The sequence below is a fragment of the Meriones unguiculatus genome, chromosome 14 (assembly GCF_030254825.1).
Source record: "Meriones unguiculatus strain TT.TT164.6M chromosome 14, Bangor_MerUng_6.1, whole genome shotgun sequence".
Classification (NCBI taxonomy): Eukaryota; Metazoa; Chordata; class Mammalia; order Rodentia; family Muridae; genus Meriones; species Meriones unguiculatus.
The window spans coordinates 72,268,051-72,277,478 of record NC_083361.1 but is presented as its reverse complement, the minus strand read 5'-3'; positions in this window follow the sequence as shown (position 1 = coordinate 72,277,478).

Genomic DNA, 9,428 nt, shown 5'->3' with positions numbered 1-9,428 from the left:
GATATTACCGCTCTCACGCCGCTGAGGAGCCCCGGGTGAAGTTGACCTCACCGAAGCACAGCCTTCCCTGATGAAAACAACAACAACAAAGCAGTCATAAAATCCTCCCCTCTGGGGAAATGCTGCTGTGCCACAGTGTTATGCATATTGTTCCAGGAGAAGAATGTGTAGTCAGTGAATATTGACTCTGGTTTAAAGATTTTGCCCTCCCCTAATGTATCCCAGAAACATAACTTCCCCTGGTAAATAAATGTGTCATGTGTCGATCATTGTCCATATACACTAGTCAAAGTTAGGCATTTATTGCTTTATGCTATCCTCAACTTTATTGGAAAACATAAACATTTCAGATTAACGTTCAGATAAACCTAGAAAAAGGGAAAATGAACAGGGCCTTGTAGAACAGTCAAGCCACTGTGGGCCACTGAGCTAGCAAGAGGGAGTTCTCAAGGGGAATGTGTTATAGTCCTTAGGCTTTGTCAAACACCAAGCTAGGGTGTAAAATGTGGACACAGCCATTGCCTTGCTTGAAGTTTACTGTTCTATATAAGAAATAGCTCAAGCCACACAGAGATGGGGAGATAGAGTTGGCACTGAAGAGTGTACAGATGAAGTACTGAGGTGAGTCAGAGGAAGCTTGATTCCATTCAAGTTTGGTAGAGAGGAAAATCGATAGAAATGTAAAGAAGTGAAACCTTGGGAAGGTTTCAACTAGCACAGGGCTGGGAAAGAACCCTAATCAAAGGGGGAAAGAGCACCTAAGGGGCACTAAGCAGCATTATCTAGACTAAGACCAAGGCAGAATCCACGTGGTTAGTTGCCTAGGTGGGTCTTGCAGTTTCCTGCCATGGTAGGTCCTAACGTACACAGAAGAATGGGGAGCTGTAAAGTGCCCAACACCATCGGTATGCAAAGGCACGCAGCGCCCTTCAGCAAGTGCATCTTCATAGAGCCACAGCCACCCTGGCCCCACGGAGACAGTCCCGTTTCCATCCTGAAGCTGTCTCATTGACACCCAGGAACAGCCTACCCTAGGCCAGGCCCAGTGCATCTCTTGTTGTCTCACTGGGTGTCTACAGCAATGAAATGACTGACATCAGCGCTGCCATTCCCAGTTCACACACTGAGGAAACAGGCCACGCAAACTGCTTAGAGCCTCACTGCAGGTAGGTGACTTTTCTCACTGCTGTGACCAAATACACTCCCTGAAGCAACTTGAAGGAGTGAGAATTCACCTCAGCACACAGTGTGAGAGGGGAACACGGGCCACCATGATGGGAAAGGCACAGTGGCAGGCGAAGAGCATGGTTGATGACATCACATTTGCAGACAGGGAGCATGAATACTGGTACTCAGCTCGCTTTCTTTCTTTTTTGTTCAGCTGGAGGCCCCAGCCCGTGGAATGGTGCTGCCCACACTGAGCACGTCTTCTCTACTCAGTTAAGCCTTTCCAGACTCACCCTTACAGACACACCTAGAAATATGCATTCCACGGTGACTCTAAATCCTACCAAGTTGACAATAAGGATTAGCCAGCACAGCGCAGATTTAGTTTTGGGTGACACCAATGTCAGTGTCTATGATCTTTTTACCGTCTGTCCTTCTGTCTGTCCTTTATGTTCTGTCTTTTGCTTGCCAACTTCCAGATGGTCAAAAGACCAGCACCGATCACATCAACTTTTGGTCGTTTTGGACCTGCTTGCCCTGTTTGCTTCCTATCTGATGTCTCAGAAGTTCTGCTGAGAACATGACCTCTAATTGCTGATCACCTGAGCTGGTGGATGGGACAGACCTGAGAGTGGGAAATCTGTGAACGCTTCCAGTACAAAATTGCTACACACCTGTAATCCCAGTACTTGGAGTCCAAGGTCATTTTCAGCAGCATGTTGAGTTGGAGGGCAGCCTGAGCCACATGAGACCCTGGCTGAAAGAAAGAAACAAAAATTCTGGCACATTATAAAAGGCAGGCTGAAACCTAGAATTTTCCATGAGAGTTTATTTATTTATTTTGGTCACCTTTTATGTTTTCTGTGTTCTGGGCTCTAGAAATTGGCATTGACAACTGTTTTGGTTTATAAAGCTCCTCGCTGCTGCGTTATGGCTTTGATGAATGCTGCTGGAAGCAAAAGAACATTTCACATTGAGCACAGAAGGTCAAAAAGTGCCCACGAATAGAAAATCTGTGTTTACTCTTCTGTCTCATTTGAATAGTAAGATAAATTTAAGTATCTTTGGCGTCAACAACCCCGGCCTCTTAAATCAGAAACCAGCACACTGAGTACACAGGGCAGCATTAAGCGTTCTCCTCTTTACCTAATTATAAAGCACAGGGCTGAAATCATTCACGTTCATTTACCCAATTTCCTATTGTCAAGCTCTGTGTCTATGCTTGATGTGATTATGTTAATGTGCTAATTAAATTGAATGTTCTTTATTGAACATTCTGCTCCCAGCAAAATGGGAAACTTCTATGAGAAGTATGTCTCCCCTAATGCGGCCTGGAAAAAATAGGGCAAACGCCTCGTGAGAGTAGGAAATGGTGTCTTTGAGGTTCAGCTGGCTTAGATACAATTCAGTTTGAGCAATTGAACACATTTATGAAGTGCAAGAAGCAGTCCTTGCCAGGAAGAACAATCAGTGTGCTTGCACACAGGCCACAAGGGGGCGCCACAGGGACCAAACGCAGAGCACAGTCTGCTCATCTATTCTTCCCAAGACCACCTTCGGCTTGAACTTAATTTGTTCTGTTGATTTCCTGACATAATAAATATATGATGACACTTTAGACAAAGCCTAGTGTGGCCTCTGGGTGTCCCAGGAAGAAACTGTTCCTAGGTATCAGCAGCTGACAAACAACAACAATAACAACAAAAAGTGGATGGAACGGAAGGGAGGGCGGAGCTGCATGCCCATAGTGCGCTGAGTCTCCTGCCTGATGCCCAGGTCTTGATTAAGACAACAAGTATTTCTCAAGTCCATTGCTTCAATATGCAAATAAAATGATACAATGATAAAATAAGTTTTTATTTATGTAGTTTTTTAAATGTATGAATGCTGGGTCTGCATATATGCCCGCATGCCAGGAGAGGGCACCGAACGCCATTAAAGATGATTGTGAAGATATCATGTGGTGCTGGGAGTTGAACTCAGGATCTCTGGAACTGCAGCCAGTGCTTTCAACCACTGGGCCATCTCTCCAGCTCATGATACTTTTTTAGTAGTTGACATTTTAATTTCCTAATACTTGAAAGAGAGTTTTTAGATTTGTTTAGACTCAGATTTTAATTTCTGCCAAGGATACAGACACACTAGTAAGTTTGTTTTGTTTGTTTGTTTGTTTGTGTGTTTCTCTTTTTTCTTTTATTTTTTTAATATTAGTTACAGTTTGTTAATTTTGTATCCTTTGTTTGGGTGTTTCTTAAAGCGGGGTGGCTTTCAGAGACCTGAGTCATTTTAAGCTCAATCTGCTTCTATAGTTCTTGTGTAGTAGGACTCTCTGAGCCCCACCGAGTGCTGGAGAACGTCCCACATGAGTATCCTACTGCTGTCTCTGGGAGATTCTGCTGGTCTCAGGCTTAACATTACTCCTATTACCCAAACGGCCATCAAAAGACTTTTAGTGTAGTTGTAATGACTGTGGAACACCAGTAATCCTCAGCCGCCCATTTCTGGAGTGCGTATCGTGGAATCTGTGGGCTGGTGTAACAACATTTTCCATGTGGTTGCAGGAGTGCTGGGCACCTAACATGCATTCACTAAGCAGCAGCTGTTAGTATGTTAAAGTGTGTTAATTTAAAAGTAGTACTGTCACACTAATGTTTGGAGATAGCTTTATACACACAGATTACTAAATAATGAATGTAATTTGGCTTGAAACAAATGGATCACAGAGAACAAAGTTCAACAAAGTATGTATTTAGTTGAACAGCAGCGAGGCCCATCTTAGGAAAAATTCAGCTAGTTGTTTGTGTCATGTTATTAAGTAAGTAATTAATTAGTAATTAAGTAAGGTTATCTCACCAGGAATGAGTTTGGTGTATAACATTTCATTGAGGCAAAATCTTGTAGCCAGTGTTGCAAAGACTTTTATGTTGTAAAAGGCAGAAATATGTCACCACTACATACCTACTAAAGTGGTTAATGTCTAAACTATCAAAACCACAAAATACTGGTGAGGCGTGGAGGAACAGGGTCTCTCATTCATCGGTGATAGGATGCAAAATGGTACAAGGATTTTGGACGGCAGCTGAGGATCTTTGTAAGAACCTGGCTGTACTCCTGCTATGGCTCAACAGCCAAACTCCTTGGTTTTTGTCTAAATAAATTGAAAGCGTCTACCCATGCAAAAGCCTACATATAGCTATTTGTAACAGCTGTATCCCTATCTTTCCAGCAGCGTTAGCAAAGGAAGAGAAGTAGACCTGAGTAGTATACACATTGTAGGGTCCCAGCTATATGGCAGCTTGAAATAGCTGTGGTGGGAGGTGAGAGAGCAGTGGTCCTTAGAGGCTGATGGAAAAGGAGGGGTGAAGGGGAGGAATGCGGGATTTGCGGAGCAGTGAAAGTATTTAATGATGATGGAGCCACATCATCCCATATTTGTTAAAACAAGAATGGGCTCCAGATGTCAAGGATGTATCAGTGTTGGATCATCGTCTGTTCTAAATGTACTGGAGGGAGTTGACGGTGAGGGCACGGAGGTATTGTTGAAGGACAGAGAGTATACGGGGATGCCACATATATTCCACTCAGTTATGTTGTAAACTTAGAACTATTATGAAAACAACAGAAACATTGCTAGGTGGCAGGGTACTGAAGAGAGACAGAGACATGACAAAGTGGCCTGTGATCTTTGATTTGGTCCTGAAATAGGAGTTGCTTTTTTCATGAAAGTCACTTTTTAGATAATTAGAAAAAAATAAATAAGATTTAGAGCTTATGTAATTGTATTATACCAATGATAAGGTCTTGATTTGATAATCAAAATGTGGTTATATAAGAAAATGCACTTGATCTTGAGAAATAGACAGTGGAGTGTTTTGGCAGAATGGGGTGTGACATCTTCCAAAAAGCCAGAAAAACAGCACAAAGATACACAGAGAAATTATAAGTCAAATGTTAGATAAAATATTGTTAAGTAGGGTATAATGACTGTGATAATTATTTCTACTGTTTTGTTTTGTTTTTTTATAAAAGCTTGCAAAAACATTATTTCAAAATTTAAAAACAATAAAGGGCTGAAGAAACAATGTTACTGCAAAAGAATACAGGGCACATGGGCACATTAAATGACTCACTGGAACCAATGACAGCGTTCTGAATCCCCTCACCACCTTTCATGATTGACATGTGCACAAATGGAGGTGCTATAGCAGGATATCCTTCCTTCTAGCTGCTTTTTCTAATCCAGCCGTATTTCATATGAGCAATCTTCACAGTGGCAAAGTACAGAGACCTGCTACATTCTAGGGACCCCACCCTGTGGCTATGTCTGGGTGGCTCACTTGCCTTCTTATTGATAATTTTTCTCATTATTTCTGTCATCTACTAATGATATAGTGCTTTAAGTTTATTGTACAAGAGTATAAAATGTAGTGGTGGTACCGTTTTTAAATTATAACAAGCCCTATTATTTCCTCTCTTTATTCTTGCATCCTCCCCAGCTTGTCAGGTACTTATAACAAGAGCATCCACTCAATTGCCACAGCCACACAAGGGCCATTTCTGAGTAGTTACCCCATTATCTCCTACATCCACTAGTTTATATGTGCGCCTGGTTTGGGATCCTGATCATGTCATTCACTAGTTATATGATCCTCAACCAGTTAGGCAATTTCTCTCAACCTCCATTTACTTTTAAGTCATTCTTGACAGTCTGAGTGTGTATCTCTGCCATGTGAGCTACCCAAGCCACAGATATCTGCTTGGATGGTCCTCACTTTTTTCTTCCAGTTATAAACTCAAACCAGGTCTTATTACAAATTACTTCACTAGTTTAACAAGAAAATTTCCATTGCAGCTTTCTGTGTGAAAGAGGGAAGTGTGATCAGCAGGAACAGCTCTATTTTGCATAAATCAATACCTTGAGACTGGGTGAGCAGGAACATTGGTGTCAGAGCGACCTGGGTTCACATATTTAGCTAGGTCATTTACTAGCTATGTGATGCTTCACCTCTCTGAATATCAGTCACCAGAAACAGTAGAAATAAAAGTAACTATACAAGGATGTTACATTAGAAGATTAAGGGGTAGGTAAGAAACACAAAATACTTTTGTAATCTTTTTGTCACTTTACAGACGAAATATATAAAGATATTGTCTTGTCCTAGTTAAGCTTTCATTGCTGAGATAAACACTATGACCTAAGGGTTTATTTAGCTTACAAGGTTAGTAGTCTGTTAACAGGGCAAGCCAAGGCAGGTTCAAGGCAGAAACTGAAGCAGAGGCCATGCAGAAATGGGCTTACTGATTTAACTCTCCATGGATCACTTGCATCTCCATGGACCTTGCTTTCTTACACACCTCAGGACCACCTGCACAGGGATAGTGTCATCCACAATGGGCTGGGCCCTCCCACCACAATCATTAGTCAAGAAAACGACCCCATAGACTTGTCTAAACAGCCATTCTTATGGAGGCATCTTTTCTGTTGTGATTTGCTTCTCTCAAACAGCTCCAGCTTGCGTGGAGCTGACAAACAAACTAGAGCACATATATGACAGATATTGCATGCATACATACACAGACACTGACTATAAAACTGCACACAAAATATAAAGGTGACAAAGTGTTTACACAGTGTTACAATTTAGATGTGAAATATTGCCTAGAAGCTCATGTGTTTGGACAGAGTGGGACCATTTGATAAGAGTATAGAACTCCTGGGAGGTAAAGGCTCACTGGAGGCTTTATAGCCCAGCCCCACTTCCAGTTCTTTCTCTGCTTCCTGTGTGTGCATGTAATGTGACTAGCCAGCTTCCTGCTCCCGCAGCCATGCCTTCCCTGCTGTGATAGAATGAATTCCTTTAACTATAAGTCAGAATAAGCCCTCCCTCCCTTAAATTGCATTGGGCATTAAATTGGTCACAGCAGTGAGAAAAATAACTAAAATACACAGTGTGCCCCTGAGAACCAGAACTCAGAGACATAAAGACTCTCCAGGGAAAGCCTGAGCTGCTCAGCATCACATTCAGTGGTGTGGCCACTGCCACATCAGGGAAACTTGCTTTTGTCCATTTTTCATCTCTCAAGGACAAAATACCAGGCCTCAGGGAGCAGACAGAACTAACTACACACCAGCTGCGTTTTTTTTTTGTTTTTTTTTTTTTTGTTGTTGTTTTTAAATAGGTGTACCAGAGCAATCCTGTATGCTGGTCTGCTCATTACTCCCCAGTGAAAAAGTCCTAAGAGGCCAGAATGCACGCTGAAGGCCATAGAGCAGCAGTTCTCAACCTGTTCCCCACGACCCCTTTGGGAGTCACATATTAGATACTTACATTATGCTTCATGACAGTAGCAAAACTGCAGATATGAAGTAGCAACAAAAATAATTTTATGGTTCGGAGCACTACAACATGAGGGCCTGAATTATAGGGTCGCAGCGTTAGGAAGGGTGAGAACCACTGCCATAAAGCACGGTGTGTTTTTCCAGGCAAGGTTTGAGGCTAAAACTGAGTGTGGCTGGAGATGACAAAGAGTGCTTTGTAGCTGGGGCACTGCATGTGACAGCCTGTAAGAGGGAAATGGCCACATGTCTTGGACAGGGCTCAAGCCCTGGACCCATTGTGCTCTTTGTTGTTTCTTTCCACAGTTCCGTCCCAGCCTGCTTTCCCATCAACAGAGGGGTTCTAGAGCCTGCTCACGTGTTCAGTATTTGTTTCATGTTTTTACATTTTTACCTATAGATGCCTTTAATGCTACTTTATCTTGCTTAAGTTTCCTAGCCATGTTCATCCTGCTTTTGACCCCTGAACGATCCTCATTTGAGTTAGTGTCACATCTGAGAAATTTCATCTATTTTTGCATCATCTTCAGTTCCTGGCTTTTCGGGGACTTCAGAAGCAGCTCTAGAATCCATCATGGTGATTAACCAGACAGCTCCTTTTCTACCAGGGCCCTTTTTTTTAGTAGATGTTTCTAGAAAGTTCTACCTAGAACAAGTGAATCCCTAGAAGAAGAAAAAAGTGGGCTTTCAAAACAATGTTATTTTTGAAACATCATTTAGCATTATGAAATAACCTTTGAAATATCCATTATCAGGGAGTCTGGAGCATGTCATCGTCAATGAGGATGCCCTTCTAGTGGGCTCTCCATACCCCACATTATTATGAGTTGAATAAATAGGTTAGTGATGGGAGCTATATGGAACAAATGTGATGTCTCTGCAAGGAATATTGGGATTGTGACCTGGAACAGCAGATCTTCTTCAGTGACAGGATATTGAGAGAGAGAGAGGACCAAGAGATCAAAAGATAATGAGGATAGAAGATAAGAATGTTTGCAGTCCAGAGGTCTTGCACAAGCTCTATCTTATGCCAAACAAGCTTAATAAGAAATACAGCATCTCATGTACTATTTCCAGGAGATAAATGAGACAAAGTCAGCAGAAACTACTGTACTGGGGAACAAAGTCAGCAATAACCTAATTAAAAGTTGTTGCACAAAGGGAATACAGGATCTCTTAAGAGCGTTGCAACCAGAGCACACAGAGGCCTTGGAACTCGTATCCATAGCCCCCACAAGGTGGGAAGGGTTGTGGTTTGGGGATCTGAAGCTGCAGCTCCCTCAGGGCTCTAGCCCCAGACCATTTCCAGCTCTGCCAAGCATATCCTGGTTTTAGAGGGAACATAGCTCCTTTTCTATTCCTCAGGTCCTTGGGGAGGATCTCCACAGCCCTGACCCCAGGCTAGAGCTGGTTCTGCCAAGCATGTTTCTGGTTTTGAGAAGGAGCTATGTTCATTCTCCATGGATCAGGACTTCAGCAAAAGTCTTGATCAGTCCAGCCCTCAACCAAGACTGTCAGTGACTTTCCCATTCAAAAGTGAGATGAAACTTTCCAGGGGCCACTGTCCACCATGGTGGTCCCCTGCCAGGCATAGTCAACCACACTGTATTGTTTGACATTGCTATTGATGGCAAGTCCTTGAATTGTGACTCCTTTGAGCTTTTTGCAAAGTTCCAGACAGAAAAAAAAAAAACAAAAAACAAAAAAACAACAAAAAAAACCCCAAAACAATTGTTCTCTGAGTACCTTGGAGAAAGGATTTGGTTATAACATTTACCACATTCACAGTTATTCCAGGAGTCATATGCCAAGGTGATGACTTCACACACCACAGTGACACTGGGCACAAGAATCTGAGGATGGGAATACACTGGATCATATAGGTCCTGGCATCTGGTCATGGCAAAGGCTGAAGCAAACACAA